Consider the following 26,796-nt stretch of genomic DNA (forward strand, 5'->3'; position numbering starts at 1 on the left):
GACAGCAGCAGATCATTAAGCCAAGCATTCTAAGAAGTACAGGGTGACACAGATCATACACACATGAAGCTAGCCCCAAACCTAAACAAACCTATACGATATCCATGTGCTTTCCATTTTATTGGGAAGTGCTTCCTAAAAGATAAATGTTCCTCACAGTAAACATAATATGGTAATCATCTTCAGCCAATAACTTCTCCAACATACTATAGCAGAAGAATAGGGAGCCATTCCTCAGATATGTGTATGTGTTTGTATGTATATTTATTCAGTGGCTTACTTTATAAGGTGGGTAGGAAAATTAGAAAGATTGCAGTTTTGTTTTGTTTTTTTTTTTTTATGTTATATTAATCACCATACATTACATCATTAGTTTTTGATGTGGTGTTCTGATTCATTGTTTGCGTATAACACCCGGTGGTCCATGCAGTATGTGCCATCTTTAATACCCATCACCAGGCTAAACCATCCCCCCACCACCCTCCCCTATAGAACCCTCAGTTTGTTTCTCAGAGTCCATAGTCCCTCATGGTTCCTCTCCCCCTCCAATTTCCCCCCTTTCATTCTTCCCTTCCTGCTACCTTTTTTTTTTTTTTTTAATCATATAATGTATTATTTGTTTCAGAAGTACAGGTCTGCGATTCAACAGTCTTGCACAACGCACAGTGCTCACCACAGCACACACCCTCCCCAGTGTCCATCACCCAGCCACCCCTCCCCTCCCACCTCCACCACTCCAGCAACCCTCAGTTTGCTTCCCGAGATCAAGAATTCCGACTTATTACGCTCAGCATAATACCCTCCAGTTCCATCCACATCCTGGCAAATGGCAAGATTGCTTTCCTTTTGATGGCTGCATAATATTCCATTGTATATATATACCACCTCTTCTTTATCCATTCATATGTTGATGGTCATCTTGGCTCTTTCCACAGTTTTGCTATGGTGGACATCGCTGCTACAAACATCGGGGTGCACGTACCCCTTCGGATCCCTACATTTGTATCTTTGGGGTAAATACCCAGTAGTGCAATTGCTGGGTGGTAGGGTAGCTCTATTTTCAACTTTTTGAGGAACCTCCATACTGTTTTCCAGAGTGGCTGCACCAGCTTGCATTCCCATCAACAGTGTAGGAGGGTTCCCCTTTCTCCACATCCCCGCCAAATATGTCATTTCCTGACTTGTTAATTTTAGCCATTCTGACTGGTGTGAGGTGGTATCTTGCTGAGATTTTGATTTGGATTTCCCTGATGCCGAGTGATGTGGAGCACTTTTTCATGTGTCTGTTGGCCATTTGGTTGTCTTTGGACAAATGTCTGTTCATGTCTTCTTCCTACTTCTTGATTGGATCATTTGTTCTTTGGGTGTTGAGTTTAATAAGTTCTTTATATATTTTGGATACTAGCCCTTTACCTGATATGTCATTTGCAAATATCTTCTCCCATTCTGTTGGTTGTCTTTTGGTTTTGTTGACTGTGTCCTTTGCTGTGCAAAAGCTTTTTATCTTGATGAAGTCCCAATAGTTCATTTTTGCCCTTGCTTTCCTTGCCTTTGGCGATGTTTCTAGGAAGAAGTTGCTGCGGCTGAGGTCGAATAGGTTGCTGCCTGTGTTCTCCTTTAGGATATTGATGGACTCCTGTATCACATTGAGGTCTTTCAACCATTTGGAGTCTATTTTTGTGTGTGGTGTAAGGAAATGGTCCAGTTTCATTCTTCTGCATGTGTCTATCCAATTTTCCCACCACCATTTGTTGAAGAGACTGTCCTTTTTCCATTGGACATTCTTTCCTGCTTTGTCAAAGATTAGTAGACCATAGAGTTGAGGGTCCATTTCTGGGCTTGCTATTCTGTTCCATTGATCTATGTGTCTGTTTTTGTGCCAGTACCATACTGTCTTGATGATGGCAGCTTTGTAATAGAGCTTGAAGCCCAGAATCGTGATGCCACCAGCTTTGCTTTTCTTTTTCAACGTTCCTCTGGCTATGCGGGGTCTTTTCTGGTTCCATACAAATTTTAGGATTTTTGCTCCATTTCTTTGAAAAAAGTTGGTGGTATTTTGATACGGATTGCATTGAATGTGTAGATTGCTCTAGGTAGCATTGACATCTTCTCAATATTTGTTCTTCCAATCCATGAGCGTGGAATGTTTTTACATTTCTTTGTGTCTTCCTCAATTTCTTTCATGAGTATTTTATAGTTTTCTGAGCACAGATTCTTTGCCTCTTTGGTTAGATTTATTCCTAGGTATCTTACGGTTTTGAGTGCAGTTGTAAATGGGATTGACTCCTTAATTTCTCTTTCTTCTGTCTTGTTGTTGGTGTATAGGAATGCCATTGATTTCTGTGAAATCTGTGATTTCAGCCATTTCATTGATTTTATATGCTGCCACTTTACTGAATTCCTCTATGAGTTCTAGCAGTTTTGGGGTGGAGTCTTTTGGGTTTTCCACATAAAGTATCATATCATCTGCAAAGAGTGAGAGTTTGACTTCTTCTTTGCTGATTTGGATGCCTTTTATTTCTTTTTGTTGTCTGATTGCTGAGGCTAGGACTTCAGTACTATTTTGAATAGCACTGGTGATAGTGGACATCCCTGCCATGTTCCTGACCTTAGGGGAAAAGCTCTCAGTTTTTCCCCTTTGAGAATGATATTCGCTGTAGGTTTTTCATAGATGGCTTTTATGATATTGAGGTATGTACCCTCTGTCCCTATTCTCTGAAGAGTTTTAATCAAGAAAGGATGCTATACTTTGTCAAGTGCTTTTTCTGCATCTATTGAGAGGATCATATGGTTCTTGTTCTTTCTTTGATTAATGTATTGTATCACATCGATTAATTTGTGGATGTTGAACCAACCTTGCAGCCCAGGGATAAATCCCACTTGGTTGTGGTGAATAATCCTTTTAATGTACTGTTGAATCCTATTGGCTAGTATTTTGGTGAGAATTTTTGCATCCATGTTCATCAAGGATATTGGTCTGGAATTCTCCTTTTTGATGGAGTCTTTGTCGGGTTTTGGGATCAAGGTAATGGTGGCCTCATAAAATGAGTTTGGAAGTTTTCCTTCCATTTCTATTTTTTGGAACAGTTTCAGAAGAATAGGTATTAATTCTTCTTGAAATGTTTGGTAGAATTCCCCTGGGAAGCCATCTGGCCCTGGGCTCTTGTTTGTTGGGAGATTTTTGATTACTGCTTCAGTTTCCTTAGTGATTATGGGTCTGATCAGGTTTTTTATTTCTTCCTGGTTCTGTTTTGGTAGTTGATACATCTCCAGGAATGCATCCATTTCTTCCAAATTACCTAATTTGCTGGCATATAGTTGCTCATAATATGTTCTTATAATTGTTTGTATTTCTTTGGTGTTGGTTGTGATCTCTCCTCTTCCAATCATGATTTTATTTATTTGGGTCCTTTCTCTTTTCTCTTTGATAAGTCTGGCCAGGGGTTTATCAATCTTGTTAATGCTTTCAGAGAACCAGCTCCTAGTTTCGTTGATCTGTTCTACTCTTCTTTTGGTTTCTATTTCATTGATTTCTGCTCTGATCTTTATTATTTCTCTTCTCCTGCTGGGTTTAGGCTTTATTTGCTGTTCTTTCTCCAGCTCCTTTAGGTGTAGGGTTAGGTTGTGTACTTGAGACCTTTCTTGTTTCTTGAGAAAGGCTTGTATTGCTATATACTTTCCTCTTAGGACTGCCTTTGCTGCATCCAAAAGGTTTTTTTTTTTTTTTTTTTTAGATTTTATTTATTTGACAGAGAGAGACACAGTGAGAGAGGGAACACAAGCAGGGGAAGTGGGAGAGGGAGAAGCAGACTCCCCGCAGAGCAGGGAGCCCGACGTGGGGCTTGATCCCAGGACCCTGGGATCATGACCTGAGCTGAAGGCAGACACTTAACTGACTGAGCCACCCAGGCGCCCCCCAAATATTTTGAATAGTTATGTTTCCATTTTCATTTGTTTCCATGAATTTTTTTAATTCTTCTTTAATTTCCTAGTTGACCCATTCATTCTTTAGTAGGATGCTCTTTAGCCTCCATGTATTTGAGTTCTTTCCGACTTTCCTCTTGTAATTGAGTTCTAGTTTCAAAGCTTTGTGGTCTGAAAATATGCAGGGAATGATCCCTATCTTTTGGTACCGGTTGAGACCTGATTTGTGACCTAGGATGTGATCTATTCTGGAGAATGTTCCATGGGTGCTAGAGACGAATGTGTATTCTGTTGCTTTGGTATGGAATGTTCTGAATATATCTGTGAAGTCCATTTGGTCCAGTGTGTCATTTAAAGTCTTTATTTCCTTGTTGATCTTTTGCTTAGACAATCTGTCCATTTCAGTGAGGGGGGTGTTAAAGTCCCCCACTATTATTGTATTGTTGTCAATGTGTTTCTTTGCTTTTGTTATTAATTGGCTTATATAACTGGCTGCTCCCATGTTAGGGGCATAGATATTTACAATTGTTAGATCTTCGTGTTGGATAGACCCTTTAAGTAGGATATAGTGTCCTTCCTCATCCCTTATTACAGTCTTTGGTTTAAAATCTAATTAGTCTGATAAAAGGATTGCCACCCCAGCTTTCTTTTGGTGTCCATTAGCATGGTAAATGGTTTTCCACCCCTTCACTTTCAATCTGGGGGGTGTCTTTGGGTCTAAAATGAGTCTCTTGCAGACAGCATATTGATGGGTCTTGTTTTTTAATCCAATCTGATAGCCTCTGTTTTTGATTGGGGCATTTAGCCCATTTACATTCAGAGTAACTGAAAGATATGAATTTAGTGCCATTGTATTGCCTGTAAGGTGACTGTTACTGTATATTGTCTGTGTTCCTTTCTGGTCTATGTTGCTTTTAGGCTCTCTCTTTGCTTAGAGGACCCCTTTCAATATTTTGTAGGGCTGGTTTCGTATTTGCAAATTCCTTTATTTTTGTTTGTCCTGGAAGCTTTTTATCTCTCCTTCTATTATCAATGACAGCCTAGCTGGATATAGTATTCTTGGCTGCATATTTTTCCATTTAGTGCTCTAAATATATCATGCCAGTCCTTTCTGGCCTGCCAGGTCTCTGTGGATAGGTTTGTTGCCAGTCTAATGTTTCTACCATTGTAGGTTACAGATCTCTTCTTCCGAGCTGCTTTCAGGATTTTCTGTTTCTCTTTGAGACTCATAAGTTTTACTATTAGATGTCGGGGTGTTGACCTATTTTTATTGATTTTGAGGGGGTTCTCCGTGCCTCCTGGATTTTGATGCCTGTTTCCTTCCCCAAATTCGGGAAGTTCTCTGCTATAATTTGTTCCAATATACCTTCTGCCCCTCTCTTTTTCTTCTGGGATCCCAATTATTCTAATATTGTTTCATCTTATGGTATTGTTTATCTCTCGAATTCTGTCCTCGTGATCCAGTAGTTGTTTATCTCTCTTTTGCTCTGCTTCTTTATTTTCCATCATTTAGTCTTCTATATCACTAATTCTCTCTTCTTCTGCCTCATTTATCCTAGCAGTTAGAGCCTCCATTTTTTATTGCACCTCATTAATAGCCTTTTTGATTTCGACTTGGTTAGGTTTTAGTTCTTTTATTTCTCCAGAAAGGGTTTCTCTAATGTCTTCCATGCTCTTTTCAAGCCCAGCTAGTATCTTTAAAATCATCATTCTGAACTCTAGTTCCGACATCTTAGTAATGTACTTATTTTTAGGTCCCTGGCAGTCGGTCCTGCCTGTTGTTCTTTTTTTTGAGGTGATTATTTCCATCTTGTCATTTTGTCCAGAGGAGAATAGATGAATGAGAGAACAAAATGCTAACAGGGTAATAATGTCCCCAGAAAAATATACATTAAACAAGTCAGAAGATTCCTGAAACTGGGGGAAAAGAAAGGGAAAGAAAGAAAAAAGAAAAAGAAAAAGATAAAAACAAACAAAGAAACAAAAAAGGGCCAGAATATGATCAAATATGATCAGATTGGTGTATAGATCAGTGCACACACTAGATTTTGGGCATATTTTGGTCTCTTAGAAGAAAGTTCCTTCCAAAATTTTAAAGAAAGAGAAACTTATATATGTACAAAAATAAGGGTTAATATGATGAAGGCATAGAATATGACTGTAGATGAAAATTTTAAAAGAGTTTTAGAAGGAATTGATACTGTAAGAAGTTGGTTGAAAAAAGAAGAGGATTTAAAAAAAAAGGGCGGGGAGCAAATGTGATCAGGCAGGAGACTAGAACAAAGCCATAAACTAGAGACTTAGGATATATTTTGGTCTGTTAGAAGAAACTGTATCCCAAAATTTTAAAGAGAGAAAAACTTATACATATATATATATATATATATATATATATATATATATATATATACACACACACACACATATATATATACACACACACACACATATATATATATATACACCAAAAATAAGGTTAACTACTATGAAGGGATAGAATATGACTCTAAAAATGAAAAATAAAAAAGATTTTTTAAAAAAGGGATTGATAAGATGTTGGTTGAAAAAGGGAAAAAGAAAAAGTCAAAAAAAAAAGAGAGAAAGTTAAAAAAAAAATTAACTTTGAAAGACTAAAGAATCGGGCACCTGGATGGCTCAGTTGGTTAGGCGACTGCCTTCGGCTCAGGTCATGATCCTGGAGTCCCGGGATCGAGTCCCGCATCGGGCTCCCTGTTCGGCAGGGAGTCTGCTTCTCCCTCTGACCCTCCTCCCTCTCATGCTCTCTGTCTCTCATTCTCTCTCTCTCAAATAAATAAATAAAATCTTAAAAAAAAAAAAATGAAAGAAAGACTAAAGAATCATGGGAAAAAAAGCCATGGATTCTATGTGCAGTATTCCCCTAGTGCTGGAGTTCTGCTGTTCCCATTGATCGGTAAACTTGGTCTTGGCTGGCTGTTCTTGCTGTTCTTCTGGCGGAGGGGCCTGTTGCTGTGGTTCCCAAATGTCTTTGCCCGAGGCGGAATTGCCCCGCCCTTGCCTGGTCCGGGCTAAGTAATCTGCTCGGGTTTGCTCTTGGGAGCTTTTGTTCCCTGCAAGCTTTCCGTACAGCTTTGGAGGCTGAGAGTGAAAATGGCGGCCTCCCAATCTCCGCCCCAGAGGAGCCGAGATCTCGGGGCCTACTTCTCAGTGCACCCCCAGAGAAAAGCAGTCACTCCCGTCTCCCCAGTCTCGGGCCGCACTCCGTGCTCACCCGGCCTGTGACCGAACGTTTCTGTCTCTGGCACCCCACCCCGAGTGGAGTCTCCAAACCCAGCAGATCCCTGCGGTGTGCTCCCGTGCCTCTCCTCCCAGGGGAGGAAGGGGAGTCTCCCCGGATCTGCCGCTTGTTGGGTCCCTGCTGGAGGAGCAGTGGCCTGACTGTGCCATGGATCATGGTTTATGGCAACCCCGAGCTGAGAACCCGCGCCTTGGCTCCATCTCTGCAGCCAGCTTCCCTGCTCCAACACCTGGGAGCTCTGCCGCACTCAGGCACCCCGGTCTTTTTGTGACCCCGAGGGTCCTGAGACCACACTGTCCCCGTGAGGGTTCCACCCCCGCTTAGCCACTGGAGTGACGTCCCTCAGCGGAGCTGACTTCTAAAAGATTTTGTGCTCTGTGGCTCTATCGCTTGCCAGAAGCAGCCGGCTGACAGAGGCCCCCTCCCGCGCCGTCTATCCTCCCGAATATCGCCTCGGATTCACTTCTCTACACATCCTACCATCCAGAAAGTGGTTGCTTCTCTGTTCCGAGTTGCTGCTATTCTTTTCTTTGATCTCCTGTTGAGTTCGTAAGTGTTCAGAATGGTTTGATCCCTATCTAGCTGAATTCCTGGGACCAGACGAAATCCAGGTCTCCCACTCCTCTGCCATCTTGGTCCTCCCTGCAAAAGATTGCAGTTTTAATAAATATGAATTAGTTGTGTAGTGCTACAGATAATAAAAGGATCCTTTATATTGAAACAATATAACATTTATAGCTAGTGCTGGGCATTTCCTTGGTAGATATTTTCTGCAATTCCATCCCTCAGGTAGAACATGGAAAATTGAGCAGATATTATTAAGATATATGTAATAAATGCTCAGTAAATATGAATTCATTATTTGAATTACAAAGAATCTCAAATAAGTCAAAGGTTTCAGACCAGAGCAGAGGCTGTTTATTTAGCCTAAAGAAAAGCATATCATTGAGTGTTTTCTTTATGTTCTCATGTGACACAGTCTTTCACTAATTATAACTCAGCTTTCTATCTTCTTTGGAAGTCCTGAACTGTGATTAAAGATGTCTGCTGTTTGGTTTTAATGATGCTTGTTTTCATTTCTGTGACTTAAGCTTGACTTCATCATTGAGAGCAGCTCCATCAGTCCTACTGGAAATGAGAATGTTGTGGTTAACATGGGTATTGGGCAGTACTATAAGTTATTAATGAGTTGTTATTTACACTTAAAAGTTTGGCTAATGTGTTTGTGATTATAGACATAAAAATTTACTTTAAAACAGCTATTGGCAAGGTCAGGAGATAAATTCTGTATTTCTCTCCACTGTGCACTCAAAGAAATGATTTATTCAAATACAAAAGCCCATTTTACACCCTCAAAAATTGTTTACTAAACTCTAGATATTGGTCTTAAATATTGGGGAAAGAAATTAACGTTGGACATATTTGTCATTTCTTTGAAATGCTGTATCGTTTATTACCTCTTTGTTTGAGCTGGTGCTTTACATTGCAATGGTGGTGGCATGGGCTTGGGTAAGATGATTTATAAACCATTGTGCTCAAGTTTCCTTTTCAGACATTAGTTTCCATCAGCTTTCTCTTCATCATAATGATTCATAGAGCTTCTTTGACATCCCACCAGCACCTTCCCAATAAAATTCCATGATCCATGACATAATCACTCTTAATCCTTGCAACTTTATTTTTCAGCAGTACTAACAATACCAGGGCTTGCAGTAACCGTAGCTGACTCATTTATCCCATTATTTTAGTATAGAATCTCCTCTGCATTAACTAAAAATATACATATTTTTGTAATCTTTGAAGAAGTCATTCATTCTCTTAGTTGGTCTCTACTATAGTGAAAGGAGTTTACTCCACTTAAATTTGATGGTATTATTTCTATATGTGGGGTACATGTGGTCGAATTTTCCTTTGTCTTTATGCTACCTTTAGTTGTACTACTCATCTGTATACTTCCTGTTGATGATTGTTAGAATCTTTGGGGGCCAAAGAAAAATATGAGCATAATATGAAATAGCAGTTAGAAGCACAGGCTTTGAAATGAAACAGATCTGTTTAACCACTTTGATCCTTGGTTTCTTCATCTGTGAAATGGAGATTAAAAATAATGGTACCTACTTCGTAGGGTGCCTATGAGAAATCAATCATAATATGCAAAAATCATAGTGCTCAGTATGTAGTAAGCATTCAAGATATGTTTGGCAATACTTTTGTTATCATTATCTGGCATTACCATTACTCAATTAGGATGTCACGGCTCTGTGAATATGATGTACTGTGTTTCATGAACCTTTCCACCTCTGGCTTTCTGTGTTTTCTTCACCAAAGCATATGAGCTTCTACTTAAGTGGAAACAACAGCTGTCTTTTAGACCAGTGCTTCTAAAGAGACAGTATAGAAGTTGAGGAATAAATGTCTAGAATCAGATTACAGCAATTTGTCACAATAATTTTGTGTCCTTAAAGCTAAAAAAAAATATTGTAGGTTTGTACCTCATGGAAATGAATTGAAATATTTATTTGGTTTTATGTCAGTCAAGTAATATTCATTTAAATAATTGCTGATGCTACTATCCATTCCTGCTGGAAGAAAGTTGGTAATTTAGGCTGACATTCAATATTAATACTTAAAAACAATGAGTTTGCATTTTGAGTACTTCATCCTCAAGTGGGCAAATATAAAATAATCAATTTTCAGTTAGTAAAAATTATTCTTCTTTAGGATGACATCAGAATCCATAACTACATCATCTGAAATGTGCTTTTGTATGCCAAGTGTTTTTTTACAGATTTTAGTTTTCAAACAAGTATTTTCTTGTATACCAAAATACTGTAACAAAATTAGGAAACGATATGATAAAAATGTCAGTAATGAATATGTCAGTGGGAAATGTTATCAGTATTAACAATTTGTGTAGAATGGGAAGTAAATCATAAATATGTGTTTATTACATGTGAGGAGAGTGATAGCAACATAAAATTATAATCCTGTTGAGTCCAGGTTTCTCATTCTAGTCAATCTTGAGCAGTTGCATGGTACATTAAAATTTATTTAAATCTACCTTATAGGGCTGCCTGGGTGGCTCAGTCGATTAAGAATCCGACTCTTGATTTCAGTTCAGGTCATGACTTGAGGATCTTGGGATGAAGCACCCCATTGGGCTCTGCGCTCAGTGTGAAGTCTGCTAGAGATTCTCTCTCTCTCTCCCTCTGCCCCTCCCCCTGCTCGCACGCATATGGGCTCTCTCTTGCTTTCTTTCTCTAAAATAAATAAATATATCTTTAAAAAAAATTTGCATTATACTGTGGTTACAATTATCACTAAGAGAAAGATTTTGTAATTACTCCATTTTCAAAAATAGTTTTTGTTCTGGTTTTTTAAGAGAATATTATGTGGAAGTCTCCTGATATGGCAGATACACCATATACAAACATATTTGTTGCGTTTTGCTAATAAATTTATTTAACAAAATTAGAATTCATAATTAGTGTAAAAATATTAATTGTACTAATATTGGCTAAAGTCATTCCAAATTAGCTTATCTTAATTTTAAATAAATTGATAGTATTTATCTTGAAATATGAGAATAATTACCCATGAGATCTTGAATATTATATAATAATTTGCTTATTAATGCTATTATTTTATGTACTTAAGTACATTATCCCCTGGATAATTGTAGCTGGTTTTTCTCTTACAAAATGTTAAATCAGTCAACTTACTATTTAGTTTAAACAAAATTAATTTGAAGTTAAATGTTCAATTCAATGTAAGTGATATTATAAAATAATATTTTCTAAGTAATTTACACTGTTTTTCATTAACTTTATGAAAGATTACTCCTGTTGCACTTCAATCAAAGTTTCTCTTGCTTTAATTCAAATAATATTTTGAGTTGTCTTTTGTTTGCCAATTATTGATGGGTATTAGACTTATAAAAAATTAAGTTCCATAGGGGCCTGTCAGTGCAGAGTGATTAATATCCAAAGTAAACATTGACTACATTATTTCCAACTTTCCCAAGTAATTCCTAAGAGTTGCTTTTTATTTATTTATTTTTTGGGGCATTTTCATTTTTAGTATGAGAATAAGAATGTCCTGTGATTTCATCACTTAGGGGTTATTTTTATGCAAAAACCTCTAAAATACAGTGTTACAGTTCCATCCATGAGTATGTACTTCTTTCAGTCCAAAAGACTCTTTTATCACAAGAGATTCAAGTATAAAGATTGAATACCATTTTCATTTAATGCCATAATACTATTTTACAGAGAGACCAAAAATTGAAGTTTAAAAATAACAATTTTTGCTAGGCCAGAGTAACTGTGTTTTATTATCACCCTTAAATATATTGAACATGTATATTTTCAACTACATTTTATACTTTGATATAAATAGAATACATAATAAGCATCTGTGGGATATGCAATTAATGTCACTTTTGAGGAAAGACCCTCATAACACACTTGGGCTTTGGTATTCTTAAATTATGAGCTCTTTACAACACTCATGGGATAAATTTCATATCTCCCAAATGTTTATTATACATCTTCCATTTCCCTTATTTCCTATTTTCTGGATTAGCAGTTGTTTTGCTGTGGTAGTTTATAGTATTTAATTGGGGAGGTTCTTGGTTACTGATTAATAATCTGGTAAATTTTGTGATATAATTTTAAAATATTTGTATCATAGCATATTCTAACACATATCAGAGTGTAATTATGTATGACTACTAAGTTTTTAAACCTATATTTGATGTATAAATATATGATAAAAATATAATTCTTAGGGGCGCCTGGGTGGCTCAGTCGTTACGCGTCTGCCTTCGGCTCAGGTCATGATCCCAGGGTCCTGGGATCGAGCCCCGCATCGGGCTCCCCGCTCAGCGGGAAGCCTGCTTCTCCCTCTCCCACTCCCCCTGCTTGTGTTCCCTCTCTCGCTGTGTTTCTCTCTGTCAAATAAATGAATGAAATCTTTAAAAAAATATATATATATAATTCTTAGTCATCAAAGTCACTATAGTTACCCACCTTAAAAATTCTGTGTCTCAACAGTTTAAACAAATAGCTTTCTATTCTAAACACAGCTAATGATTGAAATATTCTTTTCTTTTCAGTGAATGTTATGTTATACATTAAATGTAAAAAATATAACGAGGGACTACAAGGTCCAATGATACCTTGTCTTATTACCACTTGAGTATTACTCCCTTTGAAAAAAATTTTTTTTCATTTCTATAGGAAGAATTATCATGATTCAAAGTTATGGGGATGAATAATAAATTACTTGAAATAATGATAATAATTGTTAATATTTATTGTTTCCTTTGTGCTAGGCATTGTACTAAAGCCTTTACATAAATTATTTTATGTATCTTCACAACACATTGGGATAGGTACTATTATCCCCATTATGTAGATGAGGAAATCACAGCTTACAAATGCGTATGTATTTTATTTTTTTTAATATATTTTTCTTAAGATTTTATTTATTTATTTGACAGAGAGAGACACAGTGAGAGAGGGAACACAAGCAGGGGGAGTGGGAGAGGGATAGGCAGGCTTCCCATGGAGCAGGGAGCCCGATGCGGGGCTTGATCCTAGGAACCTGAAATCATGACCTGAGCCGAAGGCAGATGCTTAATGACTGAGCCACCCAGGCGCCCCTACAAACGCATATTTAGATCAACCAGCTACCAGGAATCTTTGAAGTCTTGGAGACTTTGAACTCTTGAGCCTATATTCATACTCTAATTTGACTAGGACTTGGAGTGGTAGAAGATTAAGGCACTCAAAAGTCCTGTTTGTTAGCTTGGACCATGAGCCAAACTTGTGGTGATCAGATAACAAAAAAGACCAGGCAGGTGGTACAAGGCCTGGAATCAGAGGAGTCTTATGGGTAGTGGTCAGAAACAAGCCTGCTAAGGAAGTAATGGAATAATCGAGCATACTGGGGAGCCCAAGGCCCACAACAGTGTAGTTAATTGATGAAACAGAAGAAATAGAATCTGTACTGACAAAGTAATGATGAATATTAAATACATAGACAAAGGCCAAAAAGGAAAGGTTGTGCCGAGTCACACATGCATAAGTTTAGGATAGGTACCATCCACATGCCTTTGCAGGTAAAAATATGCTCTTCACACTGAAAGGTGAGTAAAACTTAATAATTCAGGCCAGAGGAAAGCAGGTCTTAAAAGACTGCTAGAAAACAATATAACTGGTAAGATATGGTTAGGTACATACAACTGAATGCAGGTCAAAAATAATCATCTGAAGTAAGTAAAAGTAATTAAAACATTTTTGGATCTTAGATCTACTTAACTCTAGTAAATAATTCAAAGTGGGAAAGAAGTCCAAAAGTTTACATCATTTATCAGCACAGAAATCAAATATACTATTTCATTGATGTTTCTAATAACTGAAGAATATTTTGTTTTATAAAATTCCTATAAATTAGTAACTATGCAATAGAATTGTGAGGTATAAATGAAAAAGAAAAAGTCCTGTAGAGCACAGTACTTGGCAGTGTAAACACTCAAAATGTTCATTGTTACTAACTTCTATGTGCTAAGCAGTTACCTGACTTATAAGACTCACTAAGGTAGTAAGAATAACAAAAGCAAATAACAAGTGCATGCAAAGAAAGCATAAAACAAAATGATAAGTACTGTCAAAATTAGTACACAAATGCTTTAAGCTCTCCTAATAAAAGAATTGGGTTTACAGACAAAATCCAACTTTAAAAGAGACAGCTAAAATAAATTGATATAGTTTAATAAAAGGAATACAGGAATCGCAATAGTAAAATAAAAATACTTTGGAACAAAAACATTGAAAGACTATATTAGTAAGACATTTAATTATAAAAGCTGTGAATTTTGATGTGTAAAATCTATGACAGCGAGGAGTTTGTCTGTCTTGTTCATTAATTTATCCCAGATGCCTCCTTAATAGAACCTGGTACATGGTGAGCATTCAGTAAGTATTTCTGAATGGATGGATGCATAAGAAGGAGGTAAAAACAAAAGAAGGAAAGATAAACTAATTATATAAGGAACTGATTATTCGAAATGGGAAATTTTCTATTTTGAGAAACATCAACCTGTAAGTACACATTTAAAAAATTAAAACTCTAAATAATTAGTAGAAAACATACATAAACACATGCTTGAACCAATCTTTCAGTGACCATGGATTTTCTAAGAAAAATTGCGGTGAAAGACATTTCAGAAGGTAAGTTTGAAATCTGACTACAAAATTTCTTTCCAATAAAATTCAATGCAAAGACAAACTTGTTTTTTAAAAAGTTGCAACATGTAGAAAGACAATATATATAGAATTAAAAGCAAAATTCTATTCTTTATGTATAATAAACCCTTAAATTTAGTAAGAAACCATTTAACCTACAAAGTAGAAAAATAAAATGAACCAAAATGCATAGGAAAAAAATAACAGTAGCCAATAAATATAGTGAAAAGGTTTCAACTATTCAGATATTTTAAAAATTACAAATTAAACAACAAAATACAGTTTTTGTTTAGATTGATAAGTACTAGAGGAAATTTAGTTGAGGTTGATATAATCATTTTAGGAGACAATTGGGAAAGTGAGTCACATGCCTGATGAAGTTGGGCTCCTTGACTCATGATTCTACTTTTAAGCCAGTAGACATCTTAAGGGACTCAGGGAGCAGAGAGGTCTGGATATAAAGATGTTTATCACAGTGTTATTTATGATATGAAGTGAGAACTACTACATTTCTAATATTAAAGGAAATAATAATAGGATAAATAAATCCATTTGATGAAATAGTCTGCCATACTTAAGTAATGTATTTGTGGACTATGTAATCCCAACAAATGATGCTTATGATACATTTTAAGTGAAAAATCAGTGTTCCTAGATTATGTTCCAAAATATGTTCTATGTTCCAAAATTCTAGGTGTTTTTACATGAAAATTAGACTGGAAGCAATATTAACAGTGCTTATCTCTGAGGGAATATTGGATGGTGTTTATTTTGTCAGTTGTCTCTATTTATCATAAATTGATTTTATGAGACACAAAAAATGTGAGGGCAAAAATAAGAATGTACTTAATTACTGTTAATGAGCACATATGTCAACATCCAGAAAACAAACACTTCAAAGGTGTATTTGAACGATTGTCAGTAGTATTTGAAGAATTAAGGAAAATGGAGGATATAGCAAGAAGATGTAACATGAAGAAAAATCTGTTTTTAACATTTACAATGTAACAAAATGTATTTTACCTCTAAAATCTAACAGTATTTTAGAACTTTTAAATAAATAATCTGTAATTCCTTAAAAAAGGAAATTGTTTCTATATGGAAGTAGCATGTGTTCACCAGAACAACTTAGGCAAGATATAACTGTTTTCTATTCTGTCAAATAACCAGATTAGAGAAACACTTTTTTTTTTTTTAAAGATTTTATTTATTTATTTGAGAAAGAGAGTGAGAGAGAGAAAGAGCACAAGAGGGGGGAGCGGGAGAGGGAGAAGCAGACTCCCCGCTGAGCAGGGAGCCCGATGCGGGACTCGATCCCGGGACTCCAGGATCATGACCTGAGCCGAAGGCAGTCGCTTAACCAACTGAGCCACCCAGGCGCTCCGAGAAACACTTTTGACTGAATATTTCAGTCTCATCATTTTCTTGTAATAATCTTTCACTCAAAATGGAGAATTTGTGGACTAAAAGGTGTTACATTTAAGCTGAAATGTAGCTTTATGTAACAGCCATGTTCAAAGAGTATGGGTGAGTGTATATTATATTGCAGCCCAGTATATATATGGCATGAGGTCTCTGGTAGCATGCTGTTGGTAGCTGAGCAGGGAGCCCCGTATGGGACTTGATCCCAGGACCCCGGGATCATGACCCAAGCCATAGGCAGACGCCTAACCGACTGAGCCACCCAGCACCCCTGATTTCCTTATTATCCTTTTAATTTGTATGGTGTCTATAGTTAATATATCTGTGTGTGTGTGTGTGCGTATGTTCCTGCTATGGGTAATTTTTATGTTCCCTCTTATCTGCATAGAAGTTTATCAACTTTATTAATGTTTTCAAAGAACGGACTTTAGATTTGATTGATTTCTCTCTTCCATCTGTTTTCCATTTCATTGGTTTAGCTCTTACCTTAAAAGTTCCTACCCTCTGACTACTTTGGATTTATTTTGCTCTTGTCTTTTAAGTTATTGAAAGTGGAAGCCCAGATTAATGATTTCAGAATTAATTTTTATAATATAAGAATTTAATACTGTAAGTTTCCTTCTAAGCACTGCTTTAGCTGCATCCCTGAAATTTTAACGTGGTATATTTCATTTTTCTTCAGCTTAGGATATTTTAAAAGTCTTTTAAAAACTTCTTTTTTGTGCCATGGGTTATTTAGAAGTCTGTTGCTTATTTTCCAAATATTTGGGGATTATCCTTTTTTGTTGTTATTTATTGCCAGTTCCATTATGGTCCAAGAACATACTTTGCATGATTTTTATTTATTTAATTTTGTTAAGGCTTCTTTTTTAGTCCTAATACGATCTATCTTGGTGAATATTCCATGTGCACGTAAGAATAATATTTATTCTCCTGTTATTGGGTATAATGTTCCATAAATGTCTTGGGTCATGTTGGTATTGATAATGTTGTTCAGATCTTCTATATTATGTTCTTCTTTTGTTCTTTTAATTACTGAGAGATGTGTTGAACCAGTTATAACTTTGAATTTCTGTGCTTATGAATCCAGAACTACTTTAGAATGACCTGAGACCTAAGATTGAGAATTAACCACCCATTATTCTTAACCCAATACAAATGGGACAGTGTTGTTTTTTGGTTTTTGTGTTTTTTTCACTTATTTTATGGCATGCAACTCAGTTTTGTTTATTTCCTCGTTCTTTTTTGACAAACAGGGAATATAATTTCAGTCATTTGTATGGCTATGTCCAGAATTTATTATACAACTTTTAAACAATAGGGCTTATGAGCTGTAAGAAACCAGTGATTTCCAATATGATCCTGGTATATTGTAGCTAAAAGGACTAACTAATGTATTTGGAAATTCAGTGTTTAACATTGACCAGCATTTTTTTTTCTTTCTTCTTAAAATTATGCCCAAAGTTTCTTCCAATCAAATGGCTTCTTCCTGTAGTGTTTTGGAGCTTAGTAAATATATTGGACTAATGAAAACAACCAAAAAACAAAGGCTGGTATTTTCATTTATTTGAATAGTTTTAAATGCTTCCAAAATACAGGTATACCTCATTTTATTGAACTTCACTTTATTGCACTTAGCAAATATTGTGTTGTTTTAAAAATGGAAGGGTCAAAACTTCAGTGGGGGAAGTAACTACAGATGTGGTAGAAATAGCAAGAGAACTAGACTTAGAAGTGGAGCCTGAAGATGGGACTGGATTGCTGCAATCTCATGTTAAAACTAACGGATGAGGAGTCGCTTCTTATGGATGAGCACAGAAAGTGGTTTCTTGAGGTGGAATCTAGTCCTGGTGAAAATGCTGGGAAGGGTGTTGGAATGACAGTGAAAGATTTAGATTATCACATAAACTCAGTTGATAAAGCAGTGGCAGGGTTTGAGAGGATTGACTCCACCTTTGAAAAAAGTTCTACGGTGGATAAAATGCTATCAAACAGTATCACATGCTACAGAGAAATCAAGTCAATCAATGTGGCAGACTTCATTGTTGTCTTATTTTAAGAAATTGCCCCAGCTACCCCAGCCTTCAGTGGCCACCACTCTGATCAGTCAGCAGCCACCAACATTGAGGCAAGACCCACCATCAGCAAAAAGCTTTTGACTCGATGAAAGCTCAGATGATGGTTAATTACCATTTTTTTAGCAATAAGGTATTTTTTATTTAAGTATATACATTTTTTAGACATAATGCTATTGCACACTTAATAGACTATAGTGTAAACACAACTTTTATATGCACCACTGGGAAAGCAAAAAATTAATTTGACTTGCTTTATTGCAGTAGTCTAGAACCAAACTCACAATATCTCTGAGATATGCCTGTATCTACTTTCTAATAAGTATTTACAGTGGGGGCACCAGTCGATTAAGCGTCCGACTCTTGAGTTCAGCTCAGGTCATGATCTCAGGGTCAGGTGATCGAGTCCCACTTCCAGCTCCGTGCTGGGCGTGCAGTCTGTTTGAGATTCTCTCTCTCCCTCTGCCCTTCCCCCTGCTGTCTCTGTCTCCTTCTCTCTCTCTCTCAAATAAATAAATAAATCTTTAATAAAAAAAGTGTTTACAGTGAATGTTAAAATGCTTCCAAAATATATGGCATATAAGAAGTTCTTTTGTTTGTTTGTTTTTTTAAAGATTTTTTTATTTGACAGAGAGAGACACAGTGAGAGAAGGAACACAAGCAGAGGGAGTGGGTAAGGGAGAAGCAGGCTTCCCGCCGATTAGGGAGCCCGACGCAGGGCTCGATCCCAGGACCCTAAGATCATGACCTGAGCCGAAGGCAGATGCTTAATGACTGAGCCACCCAGGCGCCCCATATAAGAAGTTTTTAATCATAAACTTTGTAGCTCTGCAACTAAGATCTCATTTAAGTTTGTATTTATTTATTACAACATGCTATTTATTCAAGATGAATGTGTAATATATTTTCCAAAATTTTGTGCAACGACGTGTTTAAGTTCACAGTTTTGAAATTTATATTTCTGATTAAGAACTGAGGTGATTGAAACACAAGACATACTATACACTTGAGAAATACTGATATGCTGAAGACTACAAGGTTTCAGAATAGTTCCTAATAGAACATACCCCCCACCCCAACACTATTCCAGATACTAAAAGCCATCCTTATCTTTCATTCATATATCTTAAACAGTACAACACTTTGCCCACCCTAATCCTAACAACCAGACCTGGATCATCTTCAGGTTATATCAGTATTCTCTAAATGAAGCCCAGTAAAACTGACTTTACAATTGTTGTGATGTCTTTAACTGAATATAAGTGTACAGGGAAAAAAATATTACCCCCAAAACTTTACACACATAAAATGCCCTCTAATGAGGGTCATAAAAAAAGAAAACTTCACCAGAAATACGTTATCAGAGTTGTTTTTAAATCACACTGGGACAATGGAATGTCTTCTTTAAGCGTTCTGGTTTAACAACAGAGTGATACAACTGTAAATCCTATATTGCCTCAGAGTCTGTTAGCCAGCCAGCAGAATACATTTAGATTAGAAGGGAAGTAATTTTTTCCTCAAATCAACACTGTAAGTTCTAAAGCATGAAGGAGAAATTTTCAGAACATACTGAGAAATAATAGTTAAACATGGTAAAAATCTTGGCATTATTAATCTGTCTCCTATTCAGTTTCTCTCCCTCTTTTCTCATACTTGGCTTCTTTATTTCTGGGTCTCTGAATGTTTTCCTAACTTTCCAATTCTTTCCATAACCACGTAAGCCAGAGGCAAACTGACTATCTACAGCTAATTGCCCTAATAAGCTCTTTCCTATTGCCATATGGCAATTCATGTATGATATCATACTCCATTATTAAGTATACCTTGTAATCAACCTAAGTTGTATCACTTACAGCAGTGATTACATTGTGTGTCTTTGATAGGTCTCTGACCAGACTTAAACTTCTACCCTTTTTCTTTGACCTCTAGGGACTCTGCCTAATATGTGTAAAACCTTTTATAGGAACTATTAGTACTTAAAACAGATGCATATAAATGCCATGTTTTCTGAAGAAGTGTTTCTTAACTAGCTTTTAAGACATTTGAGATCACCAGTATGCATTTATGTGTGTGTGTGTGTGTGTGTGAAAATTCTATTATTTTTCTGACTTTTGTGAAATTATTTTAAGGACAGTGTTTTACCATTACATAGATGTAGTTTTATATGATCCACAATACCAAGATAGAATGCTGCCTGGCCACCATTAATTCTTCCCTGACTGAAATGTTACAGAAATGATGAGCTTGCTTAATGAAGAGGTCCTCTTCCAAGCTCATAATTTCATAAGATGCTATTTGACAAAGGCTGCCGAGTCAATTAAGAAAATTCATCATTTATTACACTCTATTAAAAAGGATAAAAATAGAGCTTTTCTACCACAAACTAAGGAAAACGTTTTTCTTCACTACTTGGGGATACAGATGATACACTGGTAGAGCATATTGCCTATTACTTCTTACTTTTGCTTTTTCTACTTTTGGTTCTTCATGATATGTTTCTTAGTCCCTCAAATTACTTATTCTTATTTTTGTATTTGTAAATAGATTTGTACCAGAATTTAAGTGCAGAAAAAAAAAATACTATTTGTAATTCAGTTTGGCATACACACACACATACACACATTTTGTTTCTAAAAATCTCTTCCCTTAAAATTTACTTTCTCTGTAGAAAATAATGCTTTTGTTTTCATTTCACTTCAATTATTATTTGTTAGATATTTTTGCATGATTTCGTAGATGACTTTTTTTAAACCAGTGTACCACCTCCAAGAGATTTTTATTAGGACTTGAACTGTAAATGGTGTGTAAAAAAAGTTAAATCTCTAGACTTAAAAAAAATTTAATTAGTCTTATTAAAATTAAAGTTTGTACTATATGGAATTTGTTGGAGAAACTATGTTGGTTTTGGGTTACAATGAACACTTGCAAAAGTGGAGTTAAAGTCAAATTAAGAGTAATTCCTTTATAGGATTGTCACATGGAGTTTCTATTTGCAAAGCACTTAAAACGGTGTCTGGCACATAGGAAATACTTTCTAAGTGTTCATTAAATTAAAAATAATGATAAATCATAGCAAGGATCATAAAATTCTAGTGAAGACCTCATACCTCTAAATAATAATAAAAATGATGAATAATATTACTCCTTCAAATTGAAAATTAATGGGAAATGGTTCTTTCCAGAGTCATGAGTTCCTGTATACCAAATGCCTTTGCTCTGGTTTAGGCCATCAGTCATAGCGGTATTTTCTGTAGCTTGATCAGCTCCAGGCAGGAAGAGTGCCTCCGCCTCTTGGTATTTATGACAACAGTGCCAAATCAGGCTGGACTGGCTCCTGATGTGATTTTCCTCTTCAGCTCTTCCCTCCCACTCTTTTCTTTGGGGGAAATGTAGTTTTAAAACAGTAGTAAACGTGAGGTGAGAGTGGTCAGTTATCTAATTATCCTCTTCTGCAGGGCGTATTGCTGGTGATGGGAGAGCAGGCACCTCCTTTCTGCACAGTGCTGCCCAGAGTGGGTCTGATGGGCTTTCTCCTGGCTCCCCTCCACCACCTTGGCTTTCTGCCTGTGCTGTCCTTTATTCTTTATCACCTCCTTCCCACATCCTCTTCCTTGCCCCCACCTCACTACATTTCCACCTCCAACTGACGCTTTCAGCTGCTGGTAGGACATAAAGACAGGAGGAGAAAGAAAAGGAAGGGAGGCTCATGAAACATGTAGAGTTTTTTATTGATAGCCATGCTGCATTTAAACCATTTGTCTTGAGTTAATCAAGTTTTCTCTGTCTCTTGTTTATCAGGCAATACTGATCAGTACCCCCCATCCCAATATTTTTTAAACCTTTTAAAGGTTCTCTGAAGAAACAAGTTTTGACTCTTTTCCCTGTACCAATTTACAACTGTAGGTTTAACACTTGCTCTTCAAGCCCAGCATTTTGGAATAAAGCCCCAAGACGGTGGAAGACTAGCCCACCTAATCCAGGGCCAGTATTTCGCAACCGAAGAGTGGGTCCCCGCAGCCACCTGACTACTCGCAGCCAGCTCCTGACCCACATACGATTGGCCTCTGTGCTTCTGGTTGCTGCCCTCTTTGTTCTAGGTGGTCAGAAGTTTGACTCTGCGCCTAGCTCTTCTTAGATTTATAAGTTTTCATAATAAGGCAATTTGATTAAGCTGTATGTATATCCTTTTTTCTTTGTTTCTTTAGTTAAAATCTTTTATCTGATTTTATTAATTTTATGATAATTGTTATTTTTCAGTTTAATGTTTTTTAAGAAGTACTGTTTCAAGTCCTCATTCATTCAGCATTCACTAATTATTATTAAGCACCTATTAATATCCAGCTTTGAGCTTTATGTTAGCACCGTTTGGGTATTTGGAGGATTATTAATTAGAATAGGGAACTGCTTTTCTAGAAGTCTAGGCCTCTTAGAAGAGTAAGAGCCAGTAGAAAGAATTTGGGTGGTGGGGCATATTTTGAATCAGCAAGTGGATAAATCCTCTATCAAAAAGTATTTGCAAAGTAGATGGTTTAGGACTGTTGAGTGCCTTCACCCTGATGTTTCAACAGAGGCTTAATAGTCCCCAGCCAGCAGGAAGTGTATGGATACGTTGCCTTATGAGTGAGAGATTGGACAGAATGGCAATGAATGTCTAATATTTAAGTTGCACATCTTTGAAAATAACATAAATGACTAGGTTCATTCCCATTAAAAAAAAAAACAAAAAAAAAAAACGAAGTTTTTAACCAACAAGGATTAGGGTTTTTTTTTTTTTTTTTTGTAAACCAGCATGCTGATGTTTTTGTACTGAAAAAGACTGCCCCTTCTAAAGCATGGTCACTTTAACAAGTTATACACTTTAATGAAACGTTATTAGTCAAAATATTTGTGGAATTCCCCCCTTTTTTTAAAAAAAATTAATTTATTTATTTGACAGAGAGAGACAGCGAGAGAGGGAACACAAGCAGGGAGAGGGAGAAGCAGGCTTCCCCCTGAGCAAGGAGCCCGATGAGGGGCTCGATCCCAGGACCCTGGCACCATGACCTGAGCCAAAGGCAGGCGCTTAATGACTGAGCCACCAGACGCCCCTGGAATTCCCTTTTTGGAATTATCTTCATCACTAGCGTAGGACCCTTGAAACCCTTTTTTAACAGTGCAATCCAAATAATAATATGTTTTGGCCTCAAAGTATTGCCTATCCTCATTTCTCATGTTGTTTACCACATTTATCTCTTATTAGAAGTGTTAGTTACTTGCATGGATAAAATTCATCCTCAAAACATACTTCTCGGCCTCTATGGGAGTATACAAAAAACTTACCATGGATTCTGAATGCATCATTTCTTATATAAATTTTAGTGTTTTTGTTAAAAAAAATCAGTTTCATTACTTTCTAGAATTTTATTATGGATATGTGAAAAATTAATGTTAAGTATCATACAGCAAAACCAAAACAATACACTTGATAGGACTTGATGATGAACATTATATTCTTGTTGTTTCAAATTTTTATTTAAATTCTAGTTAGTTAACATATAGTGTAGTATTGTTTTCAGGAGTAGAATTTAGTGATTCATCACTTATATATAACACCCAGTGTTCACCTGATGATGAACATCTTATTCTTAAATATTACTTAAAAGTGAAACTATGGATTACCTAAAAGAGAATCCAGTCTGAGATGCTGTCCTTTCCTACAAGACACTCATTCAGCCAGTGACATACTTGACTGAATTTTCTGAGTTTTGTACTGTATGTGAGCCAGTTTAATTGGCCACAGCCTCCTGAGAGTCAGTGTTCATCCTTAAAAACAATTGGGAACATACAGGAGCCTTGAGAGTGCCATAAATAGAACAATGCATTTGAAGGGCCATGGAAACTGATAGAGTAGGGTCCTGGCTCCTATAGCAGCTATAAAAATAGCTCAGCCAATAAACTGCCATACCTTCTTTTGAACATAAGCTGGAAGTTAGAGAATCTGGGAGACAATTTGATAGAGTTCTATAAAAACCTTGGCTTATAAGAAAACAACTAAAGGGAAATGGTAAAGGGAGTGAAATGATCCTGTCCCTTGGATTGCAAACCATGGTCCAGTTGGCCAGATTCGGATTTTCAGCTATTGCCCAGCTGGTGAACAGTTCAAAACTATTTCAGGTCATGTGATCCCATTGCAGCCAATTGGGTGGTTTGGCAGGCAACAACATAGTAAATTTCTATTCACACAAATTGTATGCATACTGCATTTGTCCATGTGCATTGTCTGCTTGTCTATATTGATGATAACATATCCACATAGATGGATGGATAAATTGTGGGTATAGGTCCATACCTGGATATTTATACACAGCAATTATGTACTTGGATTCCTTCTAGGAAACAGAATGGTAGGAATAATCTAGTTAAATCAGTTTCTATGGGGATTTTTTTTTTTTACTCCTTTTTTCATATTTCCTCTAGTTGTAAAAATTACAGTGATTACACATCATAAAGCCTATCTGTAATAAAACGCATCAGCTGGCCAAGGTTTTCATCGCTCACTCAATAATCCATTAATACAGCAACGCTGCCCAGGCATCTTTATAATACCAACTCGGAGGTAATTTTAATCAGCTAGACCAGCTGGTATTTAACAGCAGCTGCTGGAGATGCCACAAATATACTCAATAGCTGACATCTTTATTTGCAGTTTTTCAAGGGGAGAAGAGATTCTCCTGTGGTTACTTGTATTAAGCATTTAAAAGAAGGTGTAAAGTATACAGGGGTTTACACCTAAATGAGAAGGGGAAGGGATTAATGATAAAACGAAGGTGATAAATTCTATCAGGAGGAGAGGTTTGTGAATGAAGAAACTGCTCAGATGAATAAGAATACATTGGCTTTGGGTGGACTTCAGACCCTATTCCTAGTTATGTTTACACTAATCTTGGATATCGATCCCTAGCCATAGAAACGTAGTCTGTATTCTGCTGTGTAGCATCCTTATATCCGTCTATACTAGATTTGTGGTGTCCTTTCCTACATAATGCTGTGAAAAATGGTTTGATTCTGTGAAACAGTGATCTGCTCACGTGCATGTGTTCTCAGCCATTGCTTGCCATGTTCTTTTTGTTATTTTATGAGTATATTTTTATTAATGTTCAATTTTGATATTTTAAATGAAAAGAATCAGCATCAATATGTACTGTCTAGTACTAAATGTAGAATGCCATTTCACACTGGTGTGTATGAGCATGTGTGGGGGAAGTGAGCGTCGGCAACATGAAGTTAACAGTCACAGACCCATTATAAATAAAAATTTAATTACACTTGGGGGAGCTTGGCTTACAAAGCTCAGAAATCCATAATGGAGCTTGCTGGTAATAAATGCCTGATCTGTTTGTTAAACTCCACTGTTCCCATCCCTTTTCTCGTCTTCTTTTATAAAATACCTTGACATCTCTACTGATTAGAAATTGGTAAACAGAGCTGACTTTCTGATTTATAAAATATGTTGCCTTTACCTCGTTGGATAAGAACCTTACCTTTTGGTTTGATAAGTAAAAAAGGAGGAATTAGAGTAAAGTAGGAAAAGAAATCGCTCTAGTTAGAAAAATAAAGTCTTACTTAGTCTACATTTACAGATGATGGCTTTGCACACAGATAACTGTGTATTGAAATGTGTCGGTGATAAAATGTCTGATATTTATGTGAATAGAAGTTAAGTGGTTTCCATTTTGTAGAAAATTTCTTGTCATTTTCTCTAAGATGGATTTCAAAATTAAAGTCAGTATAAAATAAACAAATGGGCCTTGTAGCCTTGGTATAGAAATGGTTTTGTTATTTCTGACTCTTGTAGAGCAATCAAACCTTCTTTTCTTATGCTAATAGTTCTTGCTGGGAGATATAAAGCATTACAAACCCCTAAAAAAGTAAAACGTATTACAGGTAAAGTGTACTTCTGCACTAAATTAATCAGAGGTTAACAATATTCATTGTAATACCAAGTCTTTCGCAGGTAGCTTCATTTATCAGTGCCACTGATTCTTTTTCCAGAGCGAAATAGTGATCTGTCTGTGTTGGACTATGATTGAATACTTAAAATCCAGTGATAGAATGGATTACTGAGATAGCAATTTGAATTTTAAAATTACTTAGCAAGCATTTTTTTTCTGTTATTTGTGGTGAAAACAGTCTGTTTAAGTTTGTTCAGTGTGTTTGACAACAGTTTGATATATTGCTGGGCACAGCGGTAGGTTGGACTTGAGTGGTATTAACTCTCAGTGTTTTGATTAATGGTAATTGTTTCAATGAAAAGCCATGTTTTACGTACAACTCATGGTTCTGAAAAACAGAAGTCAACTTGCAAGATCCATAATTATTATTCTGAGTTAGCATATAAAAAGGGCCAGAAGAACCTGCTGGAGTAGCACAGTAGGATTTTTTTTTTTTTTTTTTTTTGCTTTGTATTGTAGTTACAGACTGTTCTTTATGTCAGAATATAAATCTTCTGTTATTTATCTTTTGTTCAGTATTTGAAGTTGATTTATGACACATTTCTGTATCCCATAATTTAGTTTGAATCCTATACCAAAGTGAAATTTCACCTGTCTCTGCAGTCGACTGTAAAAAGGAATCCAAGGCAACCTTGTGTGGCATAGATTTAAAAAAATTTTTTTTCTTATTTTTTTTTCTAGTCTTGCTCTCTTATTTTAAAAGAATGCAATTTAGAAAACAATTACAAGGCTTATTTTAACACCTCAGAGATTTGTATCGCCATTTTAAATAAAGCATTTTATATATTCATTAATGTACACAAACCCAGGAACAAATAAAAGGTTATTTTTATTTGGAGAAAACAAAACATGCGTTT

At 36.3% G+C, this 26,796-nt stretch overlaps 1 protein-coding gene across 8 annotated transcripts in view; it reads left to right on the forward strand.

Annotated features, from left to right (window-relative positions):
* Positions 1 to 26,796, forward strand: part of TBC1D5 (TBC1 domain family member 5) — a 587,710-nt gene that overhangs the window by 369,510 nt on the left and 191,404 nt on the right. The gene's annotated exons all lie outside the window — the stretch shown is intronic.

The sequence above is a fragment of the Mirounga leonina genome, unplaced genomic scaffold, assembly GCF_011800145.1.
Source record: "Mirounga leonina isolate KUSES-001 unplaced genomic scaffold, KU_Mleo_1.0 Mir_115, whole genome shotgun sequence".
NCBI lineage: Eukaryota > Metazoa > Chordata > Mammalia > Carnivora > Phocidae > Mirounga > Mirounga leonina.